This window comes from Dermacentor albipictus, chromosome 2, assembly GCF_038994185.2.
Source record: "Dermacentor albipictus isolate Rhodes 1998 colony chromosome 2, USDA_Dalb.pri_finalv2, whole genome shotgun sequence".
Lineage (NCBI taxonomy): Eukaryota > Metazoa > Arthropoda > Arachnida > Ixodida > Ixodidae > Dermacentor > Dermacentor albipictus.
In genome coordinates, this window is record NC_091822.1 from 17,984,465 (window position 1) to 17,999,309 (window position 14,845).

Here is a 14,845-nt window from a genome sequence, read left to right on the forward strand (position 1 = left end):
TCTGTCCAGATAGGGCTGCTGTTGTGAAGTTAAAATTCCTTCATGGCTGTCCGAGGTTCGAGCCTCGGCAGCTCTTGAATCTTCTCTAGCTCAATAAATAAAGACATCCATTCTCTGAAATATATACGCGTGGGCGGGGCGTCTGTATCGCCATGGTACCCTGATATACGTGCCCGTCTTAAACAGTAGAGCGCATTCCACATAATAAAATCATATGGAACTCCGTCGTCGTTCTGGATTGCCAGATACCTGATCCCTGGTGGTCCACCGCCTCCTAGCAGTGCAAGAAAACGTTATCAATGGTTTCGGGCTTCTTGCAGATTAAGTAGTGTGGTCCCCACGGTACGAGACAACCCCGTTTTTCCATAAAAGTACTCACGTAGAGTGTTCCGGTGTGGAGCTTGCGCGTATGACGGCGGCCCTATACCTGTCGGCGTCGATTCTTTCGAGCAGGCATTTCACTTCCCGTATTTCTTTCGTGAAAGTTCCCGGCGTGCTATTTTCCATGCTCAGCATCCATTCAAGTTGCCCGTTCATTTCTTTTTCTTTCTCTTTATAGCGAACCACGCTGCTCTTTTCTATTGCTTTCATTTTTACCCACTCTTTGAACTCCTCCCATTCAGTTGCAAAACTAGCTGGCTGCGCGTCTAGCAGTTTGTCTAGCTTGGTCTTTACTTGCATAATGAACCCTTCATCCTCCAAAAGCTTTGTGTTCAATTTCCATAAGTGCCAGTTAAAGCGCGATTTCTTGCCCTTCATTCCTAAAGTCATGCTCACGAGGCAATGATCACTGATAGGCACTGGTTTATCGTCATAATCCGGTACGGTCGCGCCGTAATATCAGCGTGCAAAAAAACTGTATTTAAAACATAACGACCTCTTGGCAGACCTGGCAGAACAACTTGGTAGGTGCCCTCCTGTTCCATCATCCTGTTTCCGCGGCCAGAAAAGGCCGCTGAAGCCGCTCCAACGGAGCCCGTCATCATGCGTCCGTCACGCTCGGTGGCCGGAAGCAGAATCAGGCCACGCGTACAAGCGTGCACCGGCAGTGCACAACAGTAGAATACGTATTCTTCAAAGTTTAAATAAAAATATTCAAAGAACGTCCGCGACAGGACTCGAACCTGCAATCTTCGGATCCGAAGTCAGACGCCTTATCCATTAAGCCACGCATTTTTTTTAATTTAATGCCGGTCTTTGGCATAACACAGAAAATACAAATATTACACACATCTCAGAAATGCAAAACAGTGAAAAAAAATTACAGTAATGCCATCCGTCCGTATAGGATCGGCGTTGTCAAATTAAAATTCCTTCATGGCTGTGAGAGCTTCTAGCCTCGACAGCCAATCCGGTGCACATTCTTGCATTTTCTGTACGTCAACAAACCGCGACATACATTCTCTGAAACATATGTGAACAGGCCGTGCGTCGGGATCGCAGTGATACCCAGCCATTCGAGACCGCCGTATACAGTGGAGAGCATCCAACATAATGAAGTCATATGGGACGCCGTCTTCATCCTTAATATGCAGATACCTGATCCCTTGGGGGTTTACAGGTAATTCTTTCTTCAGGTTTCGCTGCAAGACATCCCAAAAGAACACAGCAGCCCTGCAGTGCAAGAACACGTGATCTATGGTTTCGGGCTTCTTGCAGATCAAGCAGTGAGAACCCCACGGTACGAGACAGCCTCGTTCTTCTATAAACGTCTTCACGGACAGGGTTCCAGTGTGGAGCTTAAAAAAAAAAAAAGGATTTTACCCCTGGTGGCACCTGCATGCGTTTCACCCGTTTAAGAACGTCCTGTCCTTGCCCTCCACTGTATATGGCTCTGTATAGCGGCAATGGGAATACAATATCACACACATCTTTATACAGCGTTTTCCTTTTCACTTGACATAGGTAATCATTTGAAAACCGAACAGTAAGGAAACGGACACTGTCGGCAACTTCCTTAAGATAGCCACGAAGTGTTCCATTCATGCTTGCCGTTGTGACAACATGTTCCGGCAATGTGTTGCTTAATCTGAGCTGACATACGGTGCGAAGAAAAGGATCGCGCACATCGCGGAAAAAGAAAAATCGGTTGACCAGTTGTCGAACAAAAAGATGGGCTAATCCCACACCCCCGTCTTTCACTCTTCTAAACAAATTTGTTCGGCTGCACCTTTCCCATGTTGAACCCCATATGAAAACCGCGAACACTCTGTGCAGCCTTTGCACGTTTAGTCTAGAACAATACAACGCTTGCATAACATAGTACAACTTGGCAATTAAAAAGATGTTACACACTGTCGCTCTTGCGAAAACAGACAGGTTAGTACCTTTCCATTTGTCTGCTTTTTCTTTCATGTCACTTGTTTGGTTCCTCCAATATTCATCACTGCTATTGTAACTGTCTAGGGGAACACCGAGATACCTCATCGGAGTTTTCACCCAGCTCACACTCGCGAAATAGTCCGGTGCGGAAAGCCAGTCCCCGTGTCACAGCCCGAGGGCTTTGCTCTAATTTACTCTGCTACCCGTGATTTCACAGAAATGATTTACTACAGATATTCCTTCGGTTACACTTGGTTCATCTGTGCAACACACTGCAATGTCGTCTGCATACGCCAGTAGCTTCACTTCGGTCGCTGACAATCTAAAACCACGTATTTTGTCATTTTCATTTATTGCCACACACATGGCCTCTATATAAATAGCAAACAGAAGTGAACTGAGGGGACAGCCTTGGCGCACTGAACGCATAATGTTAATGGGGTCCCCAGTGACTTATTAACAATTAATCTGGTTGTGCAATTCTTGTACGACAAGGCCACGCCCTCAGTGATGATGGAACCGACATTAACATGATCCAAGATGGCAAACAAAATAACATGCGCGACACAATCGAAAGCTTCCTCGAGATCGAGCTGAAGAACTGCAACGCCACCTCCAGTGACGTCACAGCACTCGAGAACACTTCGCATCTTATGAATGTTAGAAAAAATAGTTCGCCCTCTGATGCCACAAGTTTGATGGTCTCCGACTATTTCTTTGATGACGCCTTGGAGTCTGGTAGCTAAAATCTTCATAAATATCTTGTAATCAACATTTGTTAGTGATATTGGCCTATAGCACGACACTAATTTTAGTTTATCTACTTGATCGCTCTTAGGTATTAGTATGGTGTGCGCTTTTCCAAAGGAAGGGGGCAAACATTTCTGCTGATACGCGTCATTTAATACCTCTGCCAACAATGGAGCAAATTCTCTCTTAAACGCCTTATACCACCCAGCGCAGAGGCCGTCAGGTCCAGGCGACTTACCAAGGTTCAAATCGTCGATTGCCTTTTCTACTTCCCCCTCAGTTATTTTGGCTTCTAATCGTTCTTTGGCATCATCACTTATTCGCGGCATGAGATTAAGAAAATCCGCTTTGCCACCCCCTACATTCGCAGCCTGAAATGCAAAGAGTGACTGGTAGTACTCGAAGAAGGCGCTCCCAATGCTCTCACTGTCTTCAACAACAGTCCCGTTCATTAGAATTTTATCGATGTGGTTTCGCCATCCGTGCGCCTTCTCAAGACCCAGCGCCCTTTTAGTGGGCGTCTCCCCTGCCGCTAGTGCATGTGCTCGCGCACGCACTATGGCGCCTTGATAACGCTCTTTGTCGAACTGTTCAAGCTTTTCCTTGATGTTTCGCACGTCGTCTTCGTACGTGCCACGCTCTCTACACTCAAGCGTTATCAACTGCTCAAGCAGTGTTCTTAAGCCCTTTTCTTTCATTTCGTTCTCGAATTTTATGCAACTCGATCTTTCTAAGGCTTTAATTTTAACCTTCTCTTTAAAGCATTCCCACTTCTCCGTTATTGTTTCCGTTACATCATCGAATACTTCGTTAACCGCATCCATTACTGCTTTTACAAAGCACTGATCACTTAGTAAGAAGTCATTCATTTTCCACAGATCCCAATTAAAAGCATGTTTCGTTTTCACTATACCTATGTGACATTTCACGAGGCAGTGGTCCGAAAACGACACGGGCACTACACAATAACTGTGGCATATTGGAATCGTGTCCAACGATATGTACATTCGATCCAGTCTTGCATGACTACTGCCTTGAAAACGAGTAAAAGACACTTCACGCCCCCCTTCCAGACAATCGAAAACATCGTCAAGTTCATTTTCACCTATTAGCTTTGATAATACGCTGCAACTTTTCTCCCGCACACCGGCATTATTCACTCGGTCTCTGGCATTCAACACACAGTTAAAATCCCCTAACAGAATAACGCGCTTATCACAATGGACATGATTAGAAAGGTTAGAAAAAAACAAGACACGCTCCTCCACTGAATTCGGAGCGTACACGCATATGACGCGGAATTCAACATTACCTATCAGAACATCGCAGAAAACAATCCTTCCAGATTCGCAGGAAAATTCACTTTGAATCTGCAGTCCAGGTAGCTTCTTGACGAACAGAATGCAACCGCCGGACGTGCCTACGGTATGGCTAACCACCGCAAAATATCTGTGCGTGAATCGTCGCACCATGCTCCCGGTCTGCTCCTCTCCATCAACCTTAGTCTCTTGGACGGCTAGTTCGTCTAGGTTGTGGTCAGTGATCAACCGTAGGACCTGACTTTGCCTACGACTAGCCGCCAACCCTCGCACGTTCAATGTTGCAATAATAAGGGACGGTATCTCAGCCATCTTAAGCTAGCGAGAAAAGCAGGCCCGGAGCATGGTGCTTACCGTTCACGACTAGCCCTCGGCTAGCCGCCTCCGGGACCTCCCGGCTTGTTCGTGTCGTTAGGCGAGACCGTTCTGCCCACAGGCTTCCTTTCAGGTGGTACATTAGGCTTTGGCTTGTAGCCCATCCGCCTTCCTTGTGGCGTCTTCGTCGGCGGCCCCTCGCTGGTGCTGGTGGCACCACCGTCCCTGTCCTTGGTATCGTCGTGGGGGCGTTTGACTGGGGCACCAGGAGTCCCAGTCCGCTCATCGTGGCTGACTTCCTTGTCCTGCAGCATTGCCGTCGTGTCGTTGTCGGGTGCGTCTTCGTTAACGCCCCCCGTAGCAAGGCTCACTGCTGGCAGGACCTGCACCGGTTTGTCCGTCTTTCCATCAGCCTCAGCCACCATGCCTTCAGCACCGGCGGTAGATGTCCCTCTGAGTGTCCCTGTCGAAACCGAGTCTCCGGTTCCTTTGGCGGCGTCTTCCGTCTCGACCACGTCCATGACGTGTTCAGCCGCAACGTCCCTCGCTGCTGGTCCTGTCACGGCGGCGTAGGATTTGACGCAGTCAGCGTCAACGTGCCCGAAACGTTTGTACCTGGAACAGCGCGGGACTTTGCACTCTCGGCGGACATGCCCCGTGCCTTGGCAGCGCAGGCACTGCATGGGTCGACCGGGTACGACCACCAAGGCCAACTCTCCGCCGACGCGGACCTAATGAGGAAGGTCCTCAACTTTGACGCCGTTCTTTAGCTTGAGCAGCACCGTGCGGGAGGTCGACGTCTTGTTTCCCATGCCTTCGACTCGCCATCGCTCCCGGCTCACCTCCTCCACCTTGCCGAAAGCCGCGAACGCTGTCCGGACGTCCTCGTCGGCAACGCCGTAAAGAAGCCAGTGAAGCCTAAGCTTCACCTGCTGGTCCCGCGGGTCCACGATGACGCACCGTCGTGCCTTCACTTGCAGGTCCTTTAGGGAAACTAGTCTTTTCGTCGCAGTCGCATCATTCAGGGTCACCGCCCAGACGTGGTTTATCTGGTACGCCCCTATGCATACCACGTCCGGTAAGAGGCCCGTCGGCAGTAGGGCGTCCCTGAAATCTTCGACCTTGTATGGTCTCGCACGCACATCACCATGCAAAAACACGGTGTTAATCGCAACTCGTCCTTTAGGCAGTTGAGGCAAAATGAACGGATATTCCTTATCATCTTCCGTAATCCTGTTTCCGCGACCAAAAGTGGCCGCTGTCGCTGCCCCGGAAGAGGCCATGACCCTACGATCCGTACAGCTCGGCTGCCGGATGCAGAATGCCACTGAGCAACCATGGCGGGTAATATTCAAAGAACGTCCGCGAGAGGACTCTAACCTGTAATCTTCTGATCCGAAGTCAGACGCCTTATCCATTAGGCCACGCGGACAAGTGTGCACCGGCAGTGCACAACAGTTTAATATGTATATTTTAAGGTGTAATTAAAAATATTCAAAGAACGTCCGCGAGAGGACTCTAACCTGTAATCTTCTGATCCGAAGTCAGACGCCTTATCCATTAGGCCACGCGGACAAGTGTGCACCGGCAGTGCACAACAGTTTAATATGTATATTTCAAGGTGTAATTAAAAATATTCAAAGAACGTCCGCGACAAGATTCGAACCTGTAATCTTCTGATCCGAAGTCAGACGCCTTATCCATTAGGCCACGCGCACAAGTGTGCACTGGCAGTGCACAACAGTTAAATACGTATTCTTCAAAGTGTAATTAAAAATATTCAAAGAGCGTCCGCGAGAGGACTCTAACCTGCAATCTTCTGATCCGAAGTCAGACGCTTTATCCATTAGGCCACGCGGACTTTTTTTCTTCTTTATTGCCTGTTTACACAATACAGAAAACAACTGAATGATCTCAAAAACTTTTGAAATTAATCAACTCATCAAACAGTGTAAACCAGTCAAGTGTTTCTGGCTGGGCTCGGTAAAGCTCTCGCATGTACGCGAAATGTTCAATAAAATTTTCCCTTACAGGCCGAGCGTTAGTGCCGGCATGTCTTACCGACATTCGGGTTTTCCATATATTATGGAGGCTGAGTTCCATTATCATGTCGTAGGGAATGTCGCCGTGATTCTCAACTGGTAAATATCGGATTCCATGTGGTGTAATAGGTAAGCCCTTTTTGATAGTTCACTGAAGGATGTCCCAGTGAAAAATGGGATCCCAGCATTCAATAAATACATGTTCTATTGTCTCTGGTTTTTGGCATAGTATGCAGTCGACTGTCCACGGTACAATTAGTCCTTTATCTTGTAGCCACGTTTTTACAGGTAGAGTGTTTGTATGGAGCTTGAAGAAAAAGGATTTTACATGTGGTCGTATCGGCATACCTTTAACCCGTTTTAAGACGTCTTATCCACAGCCTCCATTGTATATGCTTCTGTACACTGGCAGAGGTAACATCACATCCAGTAAATCCTTGTAGAGCTTTTTCTTTTTTACCGTACTCAAGTATTCTATGGAAAACCTTACTTTAAGCATGCGAAAGGCTACTACAACCTCGCGCCAATAACCTTTTATACGGTGCATCGCAGTCTTATTTGTAAAGACGATGAATTCAGGTAGTGCATTGTGTAAACAAACTTGCATAACTGTACGCAGAAATGGGTCACACTGATCTCTTAAAAATATAAAACGCGACACAATCTGTCTGAGAAACAGGTGCGACAGGCCAAGGCCACCTTTTCTGACTGACAAAAACAGATTAGTTCGACTCGTTCGTTCCCAACTTCCTCCCCAAATAAACACTACAAATACTCTGTTAATTTTTTGTAGGTTAGTACGCGACATGAACAATACTTGCATAACATACCACAACTTGGCAACTAAGAATAGATTGCAAGTAGTTGCACGGGCAAACACTGAAAAATTTCGACCTTGTCATCCCTGCGTCTTCTCTTTCAAGCGTTTTGTTTCCTCGTTCCAATACGGTTCGGTGTCTTCATAACATTGTAATGGGACACCTAAGTACGTTGTTGGCATTGCTGTCCATTGGATGCCAGCAAATAATTCAGGCTTCTCTCTCCACTCTCCATGCCAGAAACCTACGGTCTTCTCCCAATTGATCTTGCAGCCAAATTCCTTGCAAAACTCGCCAGTCAACCTAACAACCTCTTTGATGCTTTCGACATCTTTGCAAAAGACAGCAATGTCATCAGCGTATGCGAGGACCTTGACTTCCGTCGTTTCAAGCATAAAACCGCGTACACTTTGACTATTAATTGAACTCAAGCAGAAAGGTTCTAAGTAAATATCCAAAAGTAATGATGAAATTGCACATCCCTGCCTCACACTGGAGAGAAGCTGGATTGGTTCACTTAACTTCTTGTTTATAATGATGCGTGTGCTGCACTCCGAGTAGGCCATTTTTACTCCTTCTAATATCAGTCCGCCGACATTAACATATTCTAATATTGAAAATAGTACTTCATGTGACACATTGTCAAACGCTTTCTCCAAATCTAGTTGCAACACAGCAACCTGACATGAGAGAGCATCACAGCACTCAAGAACACAGCGAGCTACATGAGTATTGGTGAAAATTGTTCTGCCCTTGATTCCACATGTTTGATACGGTCCCACTAGTCGCGTTACAACACTTTGAAGTCTCTTTGCTAACACTTTCGCGAATATTTTGTAATCACAGTTCGTAAGGCTTATTGGTCGATAAGACTTTACTGACAACAGTTTAACCGGGTCCTCGCACTTAGGGATTAGCACTGTATGAGCGGTTCGGAACGATGGCGGCATTCGCTGTGTTGCATACATTTCCTTGAAGACATCATGCAATAATTGGCTGAGCTGACATTTGAAAGCCTTGTAAAAGGGCGCACCTAAGCCATCAGGTCCGGGAGCCTTTCCTGCACCAAGCCCATCTATGGTGTCTTCAATTTCTCGCAATGTGATTGGGAATTCCAGGCTTGCTTTAATGTCATCTTCGAGATGTGGCATAAGATGAAGAAAATCTCGCTCAAACCCTTCTATCATTTCTTTCTTGTTCCCAAGCAGTTCACGATAATAATCTACGAATGCTCGCTCTATTATTGTGGGTTCGGACGTTTCCTCGTTTTGATATATTATTGCTTGTATTTCATTTTTTGTCGCGTATCTCTTTTCGTCACTTAGCGCCCGTTTAGTAGGCGTTTCCCCATTCCACAATCGTTCCGCTCGCGCTCGTACCATGGCTCCCTTCTATCGTTCTTGGTCAATAAGTTCGAGCTTACTTTTTGTTTCCTTTATCTGCTTCATGCAAGATACAGCGTTCTGACATTCTGTAGACATGAGAAATTCTATTTCGCTGGTTGATTCTTTTTCTTCTTGTTTTTCCTTGGGACGTAACGCAGTTGCTTTTCCTATCGCTTTTATCTTAACATCAGTTTTGAGAGTTTCCCATGTTTCAATACAGTGATTAGGTTGCGCTGTCATAGAGGAATTAATCATTTCACTTATATCTCTGATAAAGCTTTCATCATCGAGCAGTTTGGTATTAAACTTCCAAAGATCCCAATTAAATTTCGTTTCTTTTCGTTTTTGCCCTAAATCAAGCGTCACTAGACTATGATCAGAAAAGGATACATGTTTTATCTCGTAACTTTGACACAATGGCACGAGCTTCATTGCAACATAAGCTCGGTCTAATCGCGCATGACTTTCACCTTGATAGTGCGTATAAGCGGAAGCTTTGCCTGTCGATAACAGAATACCGACATCTTCAAATTCATAATCATTCACAAGTATGTTTCAAAACTGTGCGCTCGTATCCATTCGTTTCATTTGTTTAGCTCGGTCTTGTGCTCTGCACGCACAGTTGAAATCCCCCATCAATATAAGGTATCGCTCGCACTTCAGGTATTCTTCTAGCTGTTCAAAAAAAATTCTACGTGCACATTCCTCATTTGGAGCATACACGCACAAAATACGCCACTTAAAGCCAGAAAAGGAACAATCATGTATGACAAATCGGCCAGTTCCACATATAATAACTTGTTCCTCTACAATACCAGCACTGTTACGAATAAAGAGTGCGCAGCCTCCACAAGTTCCAACCGCATGACATACGCAGACGTTATACATTGCACTAAATGGCTGCACCATGCATGCGGTCCGTCTGTTCCTGACCTTCCACCTTTGTCTCTTGCACGGCGACAATATCTGAATCATTTTCTTGAAAACGCCGGCTTAATTGGTACTGGCGTCTCCTGCTCGCCAAACCGCGAACGTTCAAAGTGCCAAGACGAAGGGGCCTTTTAAGGTTAAGTGTCATGGTTAATCTGAAACAGGTGGACCGCATGGAGTTTACCTCGATCTTTTATGTTGCCACACGGTCGATTCTATCCGGCGACGGGCAACGTCGCGTCCAGCCAGCAGTCCTCTGGTCGATGCTGCTGTGGCTCTGTAGCTAGGTGACTTGACGCCATGGTAGGTGCTCGGTGTTCGGAAGTGGTGGAATCGCGGCTCTATGCGTTGACCCTCGTTGTTACGAGGGTTTATTTCCCTCAGTTTTCCGGTCAGGAGGGAGGCGGGGTTTCGTTTGAAGCTGGGCCATCTGCCCATTTAAAGGCCGGTCTTCACGACTGTCTTGGTGGGCGGTTCTTCTCCGCTACTTGCACTGGGCTTGCCCATTTCGTTGCCTGCATCGTCGCGCGGTCTCTTGGTAGAAGCACCAGGCTCAAGTTCCATGGGCTGTGCTTCGGCTTCTGCTTCCTCACTCAACGCTGCTTCAATGGGTTTGACTTTGTCCGCCTCTTGTGTTTCCGGCGTCACAGGGACTCCATTTGTCTTGGGTGTGGTGTTATCAGCGAAAACACCTTTCCACGCGTCGGTAGGGGCAACTTTTTGATTTGCGCTCTTTGTGTCGGCCTGCTTTCGCCCACCAGTGGCTTCGTCGGCGTCTGCTTCATCCATTAAGAGCTCTGCATCCGCGTCCTTCGTTGCTTTTCCGGTGATGCTCGCATATGTGGTCACGCAGTCTAGGTCCGTGTGGCCGAAGCGCCTACACTGGGAACAGCGAGGCACACGGCAGTCACGTCGAATGTGGCCAGTGGTGTTGCAACGGAGGCATAATGGTGCTCGGTTCGGCACAACAACTAGGGCGAGTTCGCTTCCTACACGCAACTGGTGGGGTAGGTCGTCGATAGTGACTCCGGCTCCCAGTTTAATGGCCACTAAGCGGGTGTCGATGCTCTTTCCGTGATACCTCGTACGCGCCATTTTGCTTCGTTACTTCCGTAACCTTTCCATATCGATAACCTGGCCGACAGTCCATATATCGTAACCTGGCCTACAGTCCGCGTGGATTGTAGGCCACGCGGACAAGTGTGCACCGGGAGTGCACAGCAGTTTAATATGTATTTTTCAAGGTGTAATTAAAAATATTCAAAGAACGTCCGCGACAGGACCCGAACCTGCAATCTTCTGATCCGAAGTCAGACGCCTTATCCATTAGGCCACGCGGACAAGTGTGCACCGGCAGTGCACAACAGTTTAATATGTATGATATGTTTAATATGTATGAAAGAACACAGTAGCAGTACTGTGAAAGACAAAACTAGCTTTTATTGGGCGAACCTGTGCCCACAAAACAGGCTACACTTAAAGCACAACGAGAGCGGCGAACACAGTCGGTGATCATCGTAAATCTGATCAGCGGGTCAAGCGCGTCGGCTTTTATACAGCAATGATCGAATGTTCCAGATTAAACGTTGGGACCCGCATGCCTTCTGAAATGTTCTACATCATTCGTGTCAAGCGATGAAATCCGATAACACAACGTTCGGTGACAACAGACAGCGGATAGAAGCATCGATAACTTTCCAGAAACTTCGCATACATGCAGGCGCGTCCCGCACTGTGCGATAACATTTGTTCGGCGGCAAAACTTGTCGCCCGATAAAGACAAGTACACGTGTCAATACCCCCCTCTTAAAAAAAGCATCGACCCGATGCTGCAAACAAACGAAAGTAATAAGTAAGCACTCATAGCAAAGAAAAAACCAAAATAAGAGAGTTCGTTAGCGTACGTAAAATGGTTTAAGACGCACCACGTGGACCACTTCAGGTCGTGCGCGGCGCCGCTGTGATAGCAAATGCCGTCTGGCACGACCTCATAGTCCAGTGCGCCAATACGTCGGATGACCTTGTAGGGTTCGAAATAGCGTTGCAATAGTTTCTCACTCAGTCCTCGTCGGCGTATCGGGGTCCATACCCAAACACGGTCGCCAGGCTGGTACTCGACGAAGCGTCGTCGAAGGACGTAGTGTCGGCTGTCGGTCCTCTGCTGGCTCTTGATTCGCTGGCGGGCGAGCTGTCGGGCTTCTTCGGCGCGCTGGAGATAGGTAGCGACGTCAAGATTCTCTTCGGCCGTTACGTGCGGCAGCATGGCGTCGAGCGTCGTCGTCGGGTTCCTGCCGTAAACCAACTTGAACGGCGTGATCTGTGTTGTTTCTTGCACCGCCGTGTTGTAAGTGAATGTTACGTACGGCAGGATGGCATCACAGGTCTTGTGTTCGACGTCGACGTACATTGCCAGCATGTCGGCGAGGATCTTATTCAGCCGCTCCGTAAGACCATTCGTCTGTGGGTGGTAGGCAGTTGTCCTCCTGTGCCTTGTCTGACTGTATTGCAGAATGGCCTGGGTGAGCTCCGCTGTAAAGGCCGTTCCTCTGTCGGTGATAAGGACTTCTGGGGCGCCATGTCGCAGCAGGATGTTTTCGACAAAGAATTTCGCTACTTCGGCGGCGCTACCTTTCGGCAGTGCTTTAGTTTCAGCGAAGCGGGTGAGGTAGTCCGTCGCCACGGCGATCCACTTAATTCCGCTTGTTGACGTCGGAAAGGGTCCCAACAAGTCCATACCGATCTGCTGGAATGGTCGGCAAGGAGTCTCGATTGGCTGTAGTAATCCGGCTGGTCTTGTCGGTGGTGTCTTGCGTCGCTGACAGTCTCGGCATGTTCTGACATAACGGGCGACGTCGGCGGTCAGGCGCGGCCAATAATACCTTTCCTGTATCTTCGACAGCGACCGGGAGAATCCAAGGTGCCCAGCGGTTGGATCGTCATGTAGGTCGTGCAATACTGCTGGACGCAGTCCTGACGGGACAACAAGAAGGTAGTTGGCGCGCACTGGTAAGAAGTTCTTCTTTACGAGTAGGTTGTTTTGAAGCGAGAACGAAGATAATCCACGCTTAAATGCCCTAGGGACAACGTCGGTGTGCCCTTCCAAATACTCCATGAGGTTTTTCAACTCCGGGTCTGCTCGCTGCTGTTCAGCGAAGTCTTCTGCGCTTAAAATGCCCAGGAAGGCGTCGTCATCTTCATCTTGCGGCGGCGAGTCAATGGGGCGCGTGATAGGCAATCGGCATCAGAGTGTTTTCGTCCGGACTTATAGGTTACAGTAATATCATATTCTTGTAGTCTTAGGCTCCACCGCGCCAGCCGTCCTGAAGGATCCTTTAAATTCGCTAGCCAACACAAAGCGTGATGGTCGCTGACGACTTTGAATGGCCTGCCATATAGGTACGTGCTAAATTTCGCTAAAGCCCAAACGATGGCGAGGCATTCCTTTTCGGTTGTATAATAATTGCCTTCCGCTTTTGACAACGACCGGCTAGCGTAAGCTATCACGTGTTCATGACCATCTTTTCTCTGGACTAGCACGGCACCGAGGCCTAGGCTACTGGCGTCAGTGTGGATTTCGGTATCGGCGTGCTCGTCGAAGTGCGCAAGTACGGGCGGCGACTGCATGCGTCGTTTGAGTTCTTGAAATGCGTCAGCCTGCGGCGTTTCCCACTTGTACTCGACGTCAGATTTAGTTAGCTGTGTCAGCGGCTCAGCGATACGTGAAAAGTCCTTGACAAATCGCCTGTAGTAGGCACACATGCCAAGAAATCTACGCACTGCCTTCTTGTCGATGGGCTGCGGGAACTTTGCAATGGCAGCTGTCTTCTGTGGGTCGGGGCGAACTCCAGACTTGCTGATGACGTGGCCTAGGAATAGAAGCTCATCGTAAGCGAAGCGGCACTTTCCTGGCTTCAGTGTGAGCCCTGATGACTTGATGGCCTCTAGTACTGTCGCAAGCCGCCTAAGGTGATCGTCGAAATTTTCGGCGAAGACGACGACGTCATCCAAGTAAACAAGACAGGTCTGCCACTTCAATCCTGCTAACACCGTGTCCATGACGCGCTGGAATGTTGCAGGCGCCGAGCAGTGTCCGAACGGCATGACCTTGAACTCGTAGAGGCCGTCTGGCGTGATGAAGGAGGTTTTTTTTCGATCTCTCTCATCGACTTCTATTTGCCAGTAGCCAGACTTGAGATCCATCGACGAGAAGTATTTTGCGTTGCAGAGCCGATCTAATGCGTCGTCTATCCGTGGTAGCGGGTATACATCCTTCTTTGTGATTTTGTTCAGTCGACGATAATCGACGCAGAAACGTAAGGTGCCGTCCTTTTTCTTCACCTACCCGCTGTGGTTGCTTTGTGGCTATGGTGTTGGGCTGCTGAGCACGAGGTCGCGGGATCGAATCCCGGCCGCGGCGGCCGCATTTCGATGAGGGCGAAATGCGAAAACACCCATGTGCTTAGATTTAGGTGCACGTTAAAGAACCCCAGGTGGTCGAAATTTCCGGAGTCCTCCACTACGGCGTGCCTCATAATCAGGAAGTGGTTTTGGCACGTAAAACCCCATAATTTTTTTTTCTTCACCAAGACAACAGGGGATGCCCACGGGCTTTTCGACGGCTGGATGATGTCGTCGCGCAGCATCTCGTCGAATTGTTGTCTTATAGCTTCACGTTCTCGCGGCGAAACTCGGTAAAAAAAAATTAAATTATGGCGTCTTACGTGCCAAAACCACTTTCTGATTATGAGGCACGCCGTTGTGGGGGACTCCGGAAATTTCGACCACCTGGGGTTCTTTAACGTGCACCTAAATCTAAGTACACGGGTGTTTTCGCATTTCGCCCCCACCGAAATGCGGCCGCCATGGCTGGGATTCGATCCCGCGACCTCGTGCTCAGCAGCCTAAAACCATAGCCACTGAGCAACCACGGCGGGTGAAACTCGGTAAGGGCTCTGGCGGAGTGG

At 48.3% G+C, this 14,845-nt stretch overlaps 4 non-coding genes across 4 annotated transcripts; all 4 read right to left on the bottom strand.

Annotated features, from left to right (window-relative positions):
• Positions 1-6,065: 6,065 nt before the first annotated feature.
• On the bottom strand, positions 6,066-6,138 carry TRNAR-UCG (transfer RNA arginine (anticodon UCG)). The gene has a single exon. It is a non-coding gene; the product is annotated as a tRNA-Arg (tRNA).
• Positions 6,139-6,208: 70 nt separating this feature from the next.
• Positions 6,209-6,281, bottom strand: TRNAR-UCG (transfer RNA arginine (anticodon UCG)). The gene has a single exon. It is a non-coding gene; the product is annotated as a tRNA-Arg (tRNA).
• Positions 6,282-6,351: 70 nt separating this feature from the next.
• Positions 6,352-6,424, bottom strand: TRNAR-UCG (transfer RNA arginine (anticodon UCG)). The gene has a single exon. It is a non-coding gene; the product is annotated as a tRNA-Arg (tRNA).
• Positions 6,425-11,149: 4,725 nt separating this feature from the next.
• Positions 11,150-11,222, bottom strand: TRNAR-UCG (transfer RNA arginine (anticodon UCG)). The gene has a single exon. It is a non-coding gene; the product is annotated as a tRNA-Arg (tRNA).
• Positions 11,223-14,845: the final 3,623 nt, after the last annotated feature.